Here is a 15,415-nt window from a genome sequence, read left to right on the forward strand (position 1 = left end):
ATGTCGGATTGGCATTATGATCAGGGTTGGGGTTAAAGGGGCGTGAAACGAACCTTCGTTATGGTTAGACTTTGTCGTTATGCGATAGAGAAGATATTGACTAATGCAAACACGATCGTTACAGATATCGACAAGTAACCGTGGTAATTAGATACTCGAGACGCTAGTGACAATGATTTTAGGTTCGATAACGAATCCACGGTCAACAGAATGACTCTGTATAAAACGTAAAATACTTTAACACAACACACGTTTAATGGAACGCTCTGTATATACTTCTCGATGTGTAACTCTTCAAGGCGATCGCACGAATAACAGACTGATGGAATTTTGTCCATCCTTTACGATTGCATTCGTTTGTTATATACTGGTCCGAAGCTTCGAGAAGGTTCCAATCGCCGTTGCTAGGCAATCTCTGCTTGGAGTTTGATTGTTAATACAACGTGTGTCCCATTATATTGGCACCTCCGAGGAAAAATGTCCATCCCGTGACCGCGGCTACGTTCGGCGACCAGTTGTGTCACCTCGAACCCAATCCTACTATCACAAGTCTAATTACGGCTATAGTAGAATCTAGATTACAATATTACGGGATTTTCCCATAGTTCCAAACGGCAAGCTCCAGTGTCCTTCCATCTCCGACATATATATATATATAACTGTAGAACTTTGTTCCCTTTTCGAAACACGGTTTCTCTCCATTCGGATTACGTGTTTCTCTTGGTAAAGAAGACATTTCCCACGGTTCTGGGGTTAATATAAATAAATCGCGGTAAGCGTAAATAAGAATAGCGAAGTTTAATTTGTAGCAAATGTACAAAAGACGTACAAACGAAACTTCTACGTTACATTGAAAATCTTACGACTGAAAACGATAATCGTAAATACAGTTTGGATGGAATTTCTAGCGTAACATTAGAAGCGCACGAACGAAGGGTTAATTTTGATTTTTAATGGCAAGTAGCATGAATGCCCGATAGACAACTCACCGTTGTTGTTCTGGTGCGATCTTATCGAACAGTTGCGAACACGTCGAAACAGCTTTCGTGCGATTCCCGCGCTATACCGCTCGATATAGGCAACAACCTTCGGAAATATCGAACGTTGCAACATTTAAGATTCCTAAACGCGGCGACGTTTGGAATCTTCTCACGATCCAGGCCTTGGAGAGGTTAAATTATTGTCAAACCGGTACCACGAGACAGCGAGCCACCATCAGACGCAGCGGGGTCCGCGATGGAAAATTCCTAGGACGAAAATGGCGAGTGACGATGGCCGATGGTTCGAAACAGGGATCGTAAATAACGGTTGTAACCGAGATGGAGAAAAGTTATAGTATAAGAATCGGTAATCGGTATCTTAGTTTAAATGATTTTGGTCGGGAATAACTGTAACAAAATAATTAGCCAATTTTTATTGCAAATTTACGTCGAACCTTCTTGTTTATCGTTAACCACATATTATCGACGACACAAGTTATTTTTTATTACGAATGACCATTATCCAGGATGGAATATTTGTCCGATTATCGATAAGCAAACAAATTTTACCATTTATAATGATTATTGGCAATCGGAACGCTTAAAAACTCTCTATGATTTAATCTTTCAACAAATGTCTCTACGATTTAACGATCGTCGTCTACCGTTCAAACAAAAACGAACTTCCCCTCGAGCGATTAGGTAACCGTTTAGCCGAATTTCTCGTAAGAATAAATCAAAAGTACATACATAGTTGTTACTTTTGTTGCCTGGTTCGAAGATATCGAAACGCGTGGATCTTCTGGGAACGCATTGTTGCGGTGGTATCGTGTACGCTCGACGAATCACTGGAAACGATTGCCAACGGCACAAGCAATATTATAACAACAACCGAAAGATTGTGCATAATCACATCATATATTCTCACCGGCAACATCGTTCCGACTAATTGCCACTTTGTGCATACCAACGGAACCGGTTACGATCGATGATTCGGACGGCGCATTCGGTTCGGATAATGGTTCCGCTTCGTCGCTCCGATCGATCGAAACGGCCACGAATGCTCGCCAACGAGAAAGAGGTCCGTTTTCTCCACAGATCATCACAATAAATAAAGGAATCCAGGAATACATTGTGTTTCTCTCTTGCATTTACATATTTAACCGCTCGTGCTTTCCGTTTCCCGCCGAAATTCGACCCGTTGCTGCTTTTACTTTACAGTTACTGGCTATCGAATTACTATTATATCGAAATATTTTCAATGTCTTTGTTTTATTGCCAGACGACTGTACGGTCCCGTATCGACCATCGCCACGCATTTAATCTCAATCAAGATTTTCGCTTATCGCGTTAATATTCCTTTCGATTCGTATCCTTTCATTTCGATACGATCAATAATAAATGACTAACGTCGTTGTCGTTCCAAATTGCCTATTTGGATTGGAAAAGTAAGGAATACGGATTCTCTCGAATTTTCTGAATCTTCGTTTCAATATTGTCTTGACGGAGAATCTTGCGAGAAACGTCTATATAAATAGGCGATACGAAAGAGATTTTATCGGTCCTATCGGAAGTTATAGCGTTCGTAGCGACGTAAGGACGTCGACAAATTCTGCCAAAAGATTCGAGATTTGCCCGCAAGACCGGTATACCGATTGTACATCAGGCAGACGCGTGTTCAGGGAACCACAAATTTGGCCACCGATACCCTGTGCGCTATTTTACCGACGTTTCACCGCAATTTATGATAATATTGTATTGTTCTTCGTAGCCTTACTGCAAATGACTACTGTCGTTATGGCAATTGACTTATTTGACATATTGTCAAATGACTCAGCATCGAACGTTTACGGGCGACAAAATGTTTCTGCGGCCAACCGCTGGGCGAGATCGTGATCGCGACCATTTGTTTTACCTGTTCCCTAACCTTGGATACATTGTGGTACATTGTGTCAGTGTAAAAGAGACTCTGACACTTTATACCTTGAGTTGTGCATCTTTTCTGATACAATCGCTCGTCAATTTCTTCGTACATTTTATTAAAATGTTCGCTTTTGTTCCAATGAAATTTCACCGGCAACGAAACGCATTTTATACTGATTGCAAGAAGAGTAAAGTCTGTTCTAGAAGCAAATATAGGTCCGACAGTATTCTTGATTTAAGAGTATGAATCCATCTTAAAATACACGTACGTATAACGAAACGAAATACAGTGCCAAACAAAAGTATTGGCACAGGCCGGATCTTCGTATAAGATTCTTCGTAAATCTGTGAAGAAGCTGATTATCTACTTAATTTTTCTTTTCCTTTTTCCTTTCTTTTTTTTTTTTTTTAACGTAACTGCCGACTCCCAAGTTTAAGCGGATCGTGAATCATAAATTTTAAAAATAGCTGTAGCAAAGAAAAAGGATAAAATACGTATAAAGGTCTGTTTTCAGCGGAACAAAAGTGTTGGCACATTGACGACTTCGCGGTACAATTTTCTTACAACGTTTCATTTAATACTCAGTACGCAATCCTTTTCTTAAGAACGTACCAATCTTTTTACCATTTTTCGACCTAGTTTGTTCAAGAAGTATTTTCTTCGAATCTTCCTTAGACGCGATATGATACGCTTCGATCCTACTTCCCAATTCAGACTAAACAAGCTCAATGGAATTTAGGTCTGAGGATTATGGCAGAGTCGATTTTTCCGCACTTTCGCTCTAAAATAATTCGCTCTAGGTTCGGGTTGCGTATCGAGCTTTTCTCGCGCACTATCAACGATCACAAAAATACTAAGTCGAATACACGTAAACAGAAGACAGCGTATGTATATACACGGACATATCTCATTTCATATATCCTTCTGCAAATAATGTCGTAAAAATATTCAGAGAAAAATCAGTGGTACGATCTCTTCGTTTTATCCAATTCCAAACAGCATCGGATGATATACCCGGATGATTCGCGCTGTGGGGAACGCGGTGTGTTATCTGTCGTTCGCGGAAAATATCGGGACGAATCGCGAATTCACGCGAATAATAAACGAGCCAGACCCCTGGGACACGACGAACGAGGCGATTCACCGTCCCAACAGTCCATTATATTCGTTCAGGGTTCGACGCGATCGAGAGGACGAATTCGCGGCTCAAATCCGCATCGGGATTCACGGTTGCATTACGATCGTTCGACAAAGAGAGAGAGAGAGAGAGAGAGAGGCACTCCTCGTCGAATCGAGGTCTCGATGAAATCGCCGATCTAGACAGCAAATTCTACGAACGTTGGAAGGATAAAGCTTGAATTTATCAAAGTACGATTTACCTGTTCAATTTTATCCAATTACGGAACGAACAACTAATTAACAACTCAAAGAAAAAACATTCGATTAAATTACGCATGATAGATCATCTGTTAGTTTGGCGCGCATGAAACGTCCAAAGTTCGAAATTAACCAACTAAGATTATCTATTGAATGATGGCCAACTACGGAAGAATCGATCGATCAAGCCGCAGGAAAAATATTTTATTATAATAGGTACGTTAAATATTCGAAAGATTTCCATTGCTCAGTTATTAGCATAAACCATATCGGTTTAAATATCACATACATTTCTTGTTTCTGCTAGAAATCATCGCATCAGGCACTCGGTGTATCGTTTACCGTTGCTACTGAGAATCCTCGCTTCTGACGTTTATATCGTTCGCTGCTTCAACTGCTCGATCGAAAACAATTTCTCAAGCATCCTTCGAAATTCCGCGAGTCAAGCATCTCGTAAGAACGCCGGAGACCATTGGAGAGACAAAGGATACTGGTAGAAACTGTGTGGAAAGGATTGCGTGTCAGCCGAGTTCGACGAATGATCGCGATCTCGTCGATTCGACCGGCTCTACCAGCCGGACACGGAACGGTTTGGAAAAACGGGCGGCGCGAGCGTATAAATTAGCCGCGTAACGTTTGTCATTCTCGTGCTTTCGGCTCGTTAAAGCATGACGGAGACCGGAAAGCAGCGTCGGGGCGCCGCACGAAAGCCAGAACGCCGCGACGCGACGCGGTGTCTATCGTGCGGCTTCGCACGAATCTTGCCTCGCCTGCTCACCAAGGCAGCACGAAACGTGATTACGTCCACCGTGTATTGCCGATCCTGTTTCCGCGTGTAATCCACGATTTGCTCTTTGCTCCCTTCACCGAGTTCCATGGCGACAATAGTCGTTCGGACTTAGACGCGTTCCCTCGTTGCTGTGCTCTACGTTCTTATTAAATTGCTCCGTAAGTTCTATTTACTTCGCAAAGTCGCCGGCTAGAGTAAGGAATGCGAATCTGGTTTTAGCTGGCGGATCTTACGCGATAGAACTCCATTTATATGAACTCCATTTATTTGAACAAAGTTTTAGTCAGAGACCGATCAAATCAACTACAGCAGGTTGAAACTGCTTCTTATCTAACGTGAATTCCTATTACGCGAACGAAAAATCGTACGTAGGGGCAGACATAAATTCCAATTGTACAAAGTATTCTTTCCCTGGCAAGTAAACGGAGTTCCAGCGAAGCGCCATAGCAGTCGTGGGGTATGCGAACCTTTGTTCGAGCAGAACTTGGTCTACGTAAATTTATAATAAATAAATAAATAAATAAAAATCGTAAGAGATATGTATCATTGGTGCAGGAACCAGCGAACTCAGACGAGGAACAAAGTAATCTAAAACCAAAGTAATTTCCTGGTTCGTCGCATAACAGTTCGTAGCAAGTCATAAAGATCAGGAACAACAATGGAGAAACTTGGTAAAGCATCTTCGGGCTTAATACCGTTTCGAATACCGGAAGTGGCATGGAGCTGGAGCCAAATGCTCATCCGGCAATATCCGCTGATTCATCGCGACGCCGTTCCCGGATGCGCATCGTCCACGGAACGAGCATCGGAATGGTCTTACTTTCGGGGCTCGATTCGAATTACCGTCACCCGAAAAAGAACTTAGAGCTCATTCACACGATATATGATTCGCGATTCGCGTATATAACACGCGCCCAACTCTGTATTGCAGTCGCGGTGTTAGTATTCGTACGTATGTAAAATTCCTTTCTATGCTTCGTCAGCTACGAGAATCACCGGCATCGAAAGTAAAGAGCCGTTCCCTTTGATTTTTGAAACGTTGGGTACAGATTTTATAGAAGCGGGCAAAAATTGCGAAATTCAAAGGTTCGTATCGCTTTAAAAAAAAATGCAAAACCAGCAAAATGACGACTTAAACCCACCATAATTTCGTAATTTCGTAGCGTAGGCTACATTATATTTAAAGTAGCGTATGACAAGATCCATTTTCTTCCTTTATAGGGAACGACTTAACGTATACGTTCTACTTAGATACTTTTCCTTTGTTGCATCTCTTTTATGTACGTATAAGCGAAATGGATAAGCTTCAACGTCGCCCATTTTTCACAGAAAAGTCCTCGTTCGTCTTCCAGCTGGAAGATTTTCATATTTTTAAAAACATTAAAAAACATTATTCAATGTTCTAATCATTCAGAACCAAATCCAAATTGATATAAAATCATGTACAACTTTTGTCTTCTTCTCTTTCATTCCTCGCTCGTGTTAGGTCGTCCGAAAAAGTTTCTTTCGTTCTATAAGGAAATAATTGACGCACAACATTTTCCGTTTTATATTGTTTCATCGAATTACGTATGATCCATTTTGTTCTATCAAAATGAAGGTCAAAACGTTCTACAGATTAGGTTTCACGTTTGTAAAAATATACGTCGTTGTAAAAGAAAAATACTTTTTGGACAACCTGATACAATACAAATGTACATACATTTATTTTCTAACACAAAGTGGTATTCAAATTGAATCCTCTAAGAAGCATGTAGGTAGATTTCTTAATTTATAATGCAACTCCTATTAATGCTACAAAAAAATGACAGATAAATTTGAACAGTTTCATCGCAAGATTTCTAAACCAATAAAGAAAAGAAGTTTATCACTTCTGATATTGAGAAGAGAAGTAATATCTCTATTAAGATATTATATAATCGTATATCTTAAACAGACTTATCGTAAGAAACTAATTATAGCGTGGCCTGTCGAAATTAACACGACCACTTTCACGCGAATTTTACATATTTTCCTTACGTATTTTCGACGCTTAACGGAATAAATATTAATTTGTCCGGGAAGCTTCTTTCGTTCCATAAGATGATAATAGATGAACAACAATTTCTGTTTCATATTATTTTATTAAATTAGGTATCATCCATTTCGTTATATTTCTATTATTATGTTCGTGTATAATTCAATAAATTAATATGAAACGTCTTTGTGCGTAACAACGTAATTGTGCGTCTATTATTTCCTTATAAAACTTATAAAAGAAACTTTTCGGACAACCTAATAGAACGCGATTTCCATGTCGTCAGCGATTGATAGATGGAGAAACGTATAGACAAGAAGATAGCAACTGAGAAGTAAATAAATGACACTTACGATTAGCTAGGAAGTGCGCCACGTGGCTATCTCATTGTCGAATGCGATACACGTATCCGTCGTGTGAAAGAGGTCTTGTGGATTCGGTGGGACACGACGGTGTATCGTAGAAGGGCGTAGGTAAGTACAGTAGGTACAAAAGGAAAGGACAAGACCGAGGCGAGGAGAAGAAGCAGGAAGCAGACTCGAGGGGCCAGACACCGAAAACAAACGACAAGGAAATCGAGGGCGATCGTTTCGACGGGGAATGGCGGCGGTGCAGCGCGGCGTGTCGACCAAGAAAAGGCGGAGGAGAAGAAGGAAGCCTTGGCCCGTGGAATAATGGGAGGTCGGAACGCAGAAGAGGCACCTAAGGGCCCTTCAGGCAAACAGAGGGATCGCGCGTTCGGCTCTAAATCGCGTTCGCGATTGTAATTCACAGTGGCGAGGGAACCAGCTACCCCGAAACCACTTGGCAGACTCGTTAGAGTTTAGAAACGAACAGTAACATCCAGTGAGAAATTATCTGGCGAACTTACGAAAGAAGAGTCGTCGGCTCGTCATAGGAATTTCGAACCTGTCTCGAAGTATCGTTTGTTTTTTCACTCAAAGTACCAACGTGGTTGGAAAGTTGTGTTTCTGAGGATTCGTTGTATTCTGGAATGAATGATACGAGCGAGACTGTTAAGTTAGACAAGCTGAAACGTGCTTCGCTGTTCACACGTATTAGCATACTTGCGAGAATTAGACGAAGCTGAAGCATCGTTCGAATCGAGGTCCTAGCGATTATTACATAGTTTGGAATCGCGATAGCCAGAATTGATACGTGAATTTACTTTTTATTAAAGTTTAGTCGGCGGTGTTTGGTGGAAATTGAATCGCGCTTTCTTTTCAAATGAAAGAGCATCGATAGACCCAACTTCTGTTACACAATCACGAAGAATAGAGCACGCGAATTTTCGTGACTGACCCGAAGCGTCAGATTAACAAACAGGGTTATAGTATCGCGTGACGAAGAAGGTGAACAAAATATAGAACATGGAAGGATGTAGGGCATTATTAAGGCAACAGATCGAACAGTTTCAAGAGCCTTCAATGACTCTAATTTGACATCCAGAATGCCGTTGGCCGATAATTTTCTAACTAATAATATTAACGAACTACCTGTAGATTACAGATTCCCCTTCTATGATTTTATCATTTTTCAGCTTGTAATTACGATAGAAACTTAGTAGCTTGTCTACCGAATTTTATTTATTTTATTGCCAACCACCCTGTGTTATGCCCAGTGAAAACATGTAACTCGCGTGACTTAGCAAATTTCATTAATAATTTTAATTGAATATCGGACGTCGTATAATGTCTTTTTTCTTCTTTTTTTATCTGAAACCGGTAATAGACCGGCGTACCGAAAAACCGTTTCTTGCCTGTCGAATGAAACAAAATACGAGTCGCGATATCGGAATCCATCGAAACCCCCTCAGGAAACAAGGGTTGTCGTCTCTTATCTCGTTACCTGAATTGATCGAGGGAAAAAGACAAAATACGCGGGGGCGAATATACCGGGCTGTTCGCGAGGAATTAAATCGATTGGCGTGCACGGAACACATATTAATTGGATTTCTGTGCGCGCCAGAGTAAGCGAGCTCGAGGGTTGGGTGCGGGTGTGGGCGCCAACGCGAGCGACACCACAAATGGGGTCATCCACCTTGGCCAGCCGATGACCGTAGGGCCAGGTGAAACGAGCCGGCGGGGGTCTTCCCGGGTATCTTTCTGTTGTGTATTCGAGCGATACCGGAAGCTGCTGTCTAGACGATGCTTTTTTCCTTTCCTCTGCTGGTTCCGGCTGCCGGTTCCCCTCGCTCTTGACTCTACCGTCTTCCGTGACTGAAATTTTCGCGAGCCTCGCACAATCGCGATTGGCTTCGTTCCAGTCTCTCTAAACACATCCCAATCCTTTTGTCACTGTCTTTCAACCCTCTTCGCGTTTGACCTGTATTCCATCGAGTTTACTCGATCTACCCTTTTAAATACGCCTGGCCTTTAAGAGGGGTTTAACCCTTGTACCGGTAACTGGCTACTTGGGTCGTTTCTAGTTCTCTTTCAGGTAAGCCACGAGTCACGATTTTATCAAGTACAACGATACACTTTTAGATCGTCAACTTGTGTACGAGAAAAAAAAGAAAATTCATGGGGAAGTATTTTAGAAAATTTATTTCGTCTCTTCTTATATTTTGTGTTTCGTGATCTATAGTTTTGTATCTTACTCGAGAGGAAAAATGATAAAATACGTATATAGATTGCGTTAAGCGTAGTGGAAATAACGTAGAAGCGAAGATATATAAAAGTAACGTGTAAGTAAACGTGTCTTTCGCTATCTGCACGCAGCTGCTTTATCTGGCAATGTTTATACGAACACGAAACCTAGTCTGTCAAATGTTGCGATCTTTATCTTAATAGAGCAAGATGGATCGTACGTAATCGAATGAAATAATATAAAGGAAAAAATGGTGCGCATCTATCGTTTCCTTCTGAAACGAAACTGAAACTTTTGCCACCGCTTGATACAATAATTGACAGATCGTCAAACGACGATACTGCGCGTTTAAAAGCGATCCTTCTTCGTAACTAGTTCTTTATTTATTTTTTCCAAAGTATATTATTTGCACAATTGCTTACTATTCTGTGCACATTTTCCCATCGATTCGTGTTTTCACGCCTCATTAAAGCGCTGATGAAATTTCAAAATACCTTGTACAACACTCGACAACGTTTCAGAAATGTCTCTACGTGTCCAAATACTTTCGTAACCTTTGGCAATTGTCGCGGCATATCTTTAGCAATTGTCGCGCTAAAATACATGCCTCTTGTTATTCACCAACTGGATGAACATAACTTTCGATATTTCTTATATGTTCTCGTACTATCGGAATTATACACATTTCTGCACCCTTGGATTTCTCATACTTGCATAAACATTGGCAGTCTAATTATCGTTGCTCGTTATAACATTTCATTAGCGTTCCATTGGTATCTAATGAAACTATCGCTCTACGTCTGACTCACAATCCGTCAAGAAAGATACTCGGTCAAATGAAATTAGACAAACGCGAGTATTTTACTCGCCAAGACAGAAATTAATGATAAATTTCGAAACGAAACGACGATTTTGTTACTTACATCGAGGGGCAGACAGGTTTCCTAAATCTGATTAAAATTCACTGCAATATATATCTTCGACGATAATAAAGTACGCTCTTTGTCACGCGACCAAGGATTCGATGATAGCCGACACTAGGGTCAAAGGTTTAAGGGTTGCTCCATTTCTGATCTGCGAAGCTACACGTTGCGGAAATTCTACTCTTTCAGGCCGGCGAACAAGAGGATCCTATGTACCATAGGATGAGGTTCGCTATCGAATTATAGTCATCGAAGCATCCGCCTGTTTCTACCGTCGTATTAAATGGCACTAACTCATCGATCTGGCTCATTCTACTTCCCACATTGGCAGACAATGGAAACATCCTTATGAGAATTGTAGGTCGTTCGATACGTGATTTTCTCGAAAGCCAGAATGATCAACTTTGAAAGAAATAGCATTTTTTTTTTTTTTTAGATACATACACGTTACATAAACATCGAATTAAATTATCTAATATACACAGATTACATATACACGCGATTTATGTTCGATACTCGAGAAACAAATAACTCCATAAGACTCTTTATCGTAACATAATGACATAAATAATACCAAGTTGCAAGATAGATTTAAAAAATAGCATCTGCAGTATCGTTGTCTTTTTCTGCTTCTCAATATACGCGGAGTTGATCAACGCGGTTTGTATGATGAATGGAGTCACTCTTTCAGTTTCCTTACATAGGTTCACGATTAATGTTCGATTCTCAGGAGACAAATGACTTACGTCCACGAGTTCATTTATTGCAACAAGATGACACAAGTAACTATAGATTCAAAGGTAAATTTCAAAATTTCTAACGTCCTCTCTAAATTTCAACTTACGTAGCTAATAGGTGTCTTCGCCATGTCACGAAAGACAAATTGTTTTTAACCGTTATAAAATGATTACTCGATAGCCAGATGCTTATATGCGTTCTAGTCTTTAGTAATAGCGCTTATTAATAGCACTAGATCATCAATGAAACGACTCGTCAGACTTTCGAATCGATACAAAATGTGGAATATTAAAAACTCGGAATAATTCGGCCGTAATTCAACGACCAACAACTGTATTGTTTTCTGGTCCCACCATATAGAAGACACGTAGATTTTCCAGAAGAGGAGAGTGGAACCTTTGGAGGCGACTGGCGCCATTAATTTCGGCAGAAGGAGTGGAACAACCACGATGAGGGTGACACATCATCGTGAACTATCCCACAGGAAATGGTGCGGCCGGTCTCCTTAATAACGACCGGTCCGATGGGTGTATGTTTACACGACGGATCCGGACGAGCGATATTTCCTTGCCAGCTACTACGATATCCCTTTGATCGACGATCGACCCGTGTGTAGCATCTAAAGGTGCGTTTAGACCGAGCGAATCGATGCTCGCAACTTTGACTAGTTTTCATAAAATTCAGTAAAACGAGACTGTAAACGAGCATTCGTTCGGAAATCGAACGTCCGAATTCTCTTGCAACAATGCAATTTGTAATTATAATCCCTTCGCCAGATACCGTTGTTACGAATCCGACTGGAGACCGAACCGGGAATAACCGCTGAACATTGTAAATTCTGCTCTGTCTAATCTCTACGGACGTTTGCTCGCGTACGTCGTCGTAAAGAAGCTCTTTCGGCGTAATTGAAATTGCTCGGAGAGCGTTTACATTGAGCGAAAGAACGCTCGCTTACGCTTTAATTTCACTAAAGCGAGGCAAGAACGAATATTCGCGCGCTTGTCTAAACGCACCTTTACACGTCTTTACCATGCGCAAGCTAAAGCCGTACGAGTCCAGTGCGGATTCGTCCGATAGTGTTTTTCGTCGCGTCTTCCGACCAGCCGGAAATCATTAAATAATGTCACCGGACAACTTCCGTTGCCACTTACCGTAAGCGTTGCCACACACCGTTTAATATGCAGCCGGCACGCCTTAATTACATCGCTACTCGCCTCTCTGCTCGCCCGTACGCCCACGTCTCGGCTTTTCCTTTACGACTTCAGCTCGCTACAAGTTTTCCATTACCATTTCGGTGTGCCTCTATGGCCCGCTGTTTATATCAGTTGGCCGGATATCTTACTTGCGAGGCTCGTAAATTGAAAAGTAGAGAAAAGTTATGATATCACGCGTACGGAATTTCTACCTTGTTGTGTCGCGGTAAACTGCGATGTATACGTAAATTTATTTGTTTGTGGACACAACTAAGAAAACATGGATGCAGATAAGCTTAACAAAATCATCTGATAATACTGAAATTAAAGAGATTTCTAGAAATTCTTTTGTGTGAAGTAACAAGCTGCGTCGATTAACGCATCGAAATTATACGATGTTACTTTTTTTAAAAAAAAAAAGAAAGAACCACTCTTTCGCTTGACATTTCTCTATCCAATAACAATTTCCTAACAACTTCCTGCCTGTAACTTGGAATAATTATACGTTCCTCCTTCGATCCCCTTGTACGTATTACACGACTAATTACATTTTCGTGTGTTACATCTTCCTTGCAGAACCATTCGAGAGATCGCGTCTCTGTCAACGATAACTAATAAAAGAAAAAGAAGAAAAAAGCGATTTTTCTCGCAAGCAAGGAAAATTCCATCGCGTGAGGATTAATAATCCAGACAGAATCGATTAAAAAGCTATAGGTACATCGCATCTGGATTTGCAATCAATTAAATACTTCCGCGTTCGCGTAATAAAGCTCGAGTTCGTTAAACGGTACGTTATCTTGAATTATCTCGTATCAGGCTCGATAATCGTTGAGTCACGGCTCCTCGCACCTTCCGCGGATACTCCACGATAATTGATACTCGATAAACTACCGAAATCTGTAACGCCAGACGCGTATATTTCTCTATCGATTTATTACCAGCAACGATAGCAATCTGAATCGGCGAACAAAATTGTACGGTTCCGTTAAGTTCGAGACACGGCGACGTTTTATAACGTCTCTTACGATTTTAAAGTCATGGTAACGGGAACCATAAATAAATCTGGAACGCGTAAGGGGTCGTAAATTTAGCATCCTTACGACGATGACGCGTGCAACTGTATAGGGGTTACAAAATATGTACATTTCCGTGGGAAACGATCCTTACGAACGTTCGTGTCTTCGGCTTTTTTTATAGTGCGATAATCTATAGAGTAGATCGATAAAATTCTACAAAAGCTATTATTACGTTTATGACAAAATCTGTGTATACGCTTCGAGCTTACGTATCTATGTATGATTATCGAAGTAGTGATAGTTTAGCATTGGGATGAATGAGCTGCTCAGATGTCAGATCGATTAACCCCGTAAACCGAATTTGTCGATATCCTTATTTTTTTCGATAATTAGTTGCTCCGAATTTAAAGAATTCTCGACCTTAAAAGTATACTGACTCTGTTTTATCCTTTCCACCTTGTTCTAGTGGAAAATAACGATAGAAACAAGATGACATGTAAGAATAATATTAAACGTTCAAAAACAAAATACACAATTTCAAAACTTGCTAATTTTTATTATCACTGCTAATTTTCTATCCTAATTTTCTTTCGCTCGACGACAGAAAGATCTTGGCCGTTTCATATTTCTTCGACAGTAAATAGTTTAACAGGATTAGACTTAAAAGATCGTTATTCCCTGCTACGTTCCTCTTACGCGCAATTTATCAGACTATGTTTTATCGACACTATTCTTTTTTAAAATGATTGGTATAAAACACTGTACCGTACTATACCGATATTCATAAAGTACGTTAATACGTACTTGCGTAGAAATTTTGTTCGCATCGTAAAGCATCGTAAATTCCACAATAAATTCCAGAAATCGATGCAAAACCGCTTATCGTATTTCGATTCGGGGGAGGCTCGAAACGAATCATCGGCGGTCGAGTTTGTGGAAGTTGCCACGAAAGTTGCACGTGCGAACAGCTGAACAATTAGACGCGGAACGCGCTGCGAAACGATCCAGCGACGAAAGTCGATGAACGAGCCGTTAATGTTGTTTAACTGCTTGCAACATGCCAGTCGCTGACTGCAACTAATGAACGCTGACTGTCGGATATGCTTTGTTGCTTTGTCCTAACGACGTTGATTTATGTTGGCCGACAAATTCGAGCCTTCCCACGGTTAACTACGTTGTATTCGACTGGACGTTGAAAATTTGATTATCACCGTTTTTCCTAATCCGCTTGGAATTCGCGACGAACGAAGGTGGAGCACGAGGGAATAAAACCGGGTTAAACGGGCCGTGGTGAAATTCGGTCGCGACGTTCGCTGACCTGAGCCTGTGCGACGAACGCTCCGACGTTGAAACTTATCGATCTCGTGGCACGAGCAGCGTCATCGTTAACTCTTCGAGTGCTACATTGCACGGTCGTCCTCTCCCCTACTTTGCGCCAACCGAAATCGCTGCTTTCGTCCACCAAATCGAGGCTGAACGAATATGGAGAACCGGAGTTAACCCATTTAAGGGATTTGTTCCAGTTTAGAATTTCGTTTTTCTTTTTTTGGGGGAGGAGAGGAGCTATTTCTCTTTCGAAGAAATTACAAGACTCTTTTACGTTGACTTTCGCGCGTTTGTTTCAAGAATATTCACCTTCTTGGTCAAGTGTGAAAAATCAAAATCAGAGATGGACGCGCTTCCGACTGTTCAATTTATTTGAAATGAAGAAATAAACAGGGCACTCTGATTGGTACAAACGTGTCTAAGACGTGAACCAGAATTTAGGCAAAGTCTCGAGATTTAAAAAACGCGTCGAAGATCTTGTTCGCCTTTCTTCGATCGTCGTACGATGAAAAAGAAATAAGAAAAATCTGTTGAAAATTCTG

At 40.9% G+C, this 15,415-nt stretch overlaps 2 protein-coding genes across 11 annotated transcripts in view; one reads left to right on the top strand and one right to left on the bottom strand.

Annotated features, from left to right (window-relative positions):
* The window catches only part of LOC122576234 (protein dead ringer), a 318,271-nt gene that overhangs the window by 85,571 nt on the left and 217,285 nt on the right, over positions 1 to 15,415 (top strand). The window lies entirely within an intron of this gene.
* The window catches only part of LOC122576188 (insulin-like peptide receptor), a 125,094-nt gene that overhangs the window by 52,022 nt on the left and 57,657 nt on the right, over positions 1 to 15,415 (bottom strand). The window lies entirely within an intron of this gene.

This window comes from Bombus pyrosoma, linkage group LG2 (genome assembly GCF_014825855.1).
Source record: "Bombus pyrosoma isolate SC7728 linkage group LG2, ASM1482585v1, whole genome shotgun sequence".
NCBI classification, from domain to species: domain Eukaryota; kingdom Metazoa; phylum Arthropoda; class Insecta; order Hymenoptera; family Apidae; genus Bombus; species Bombus pyrosoma.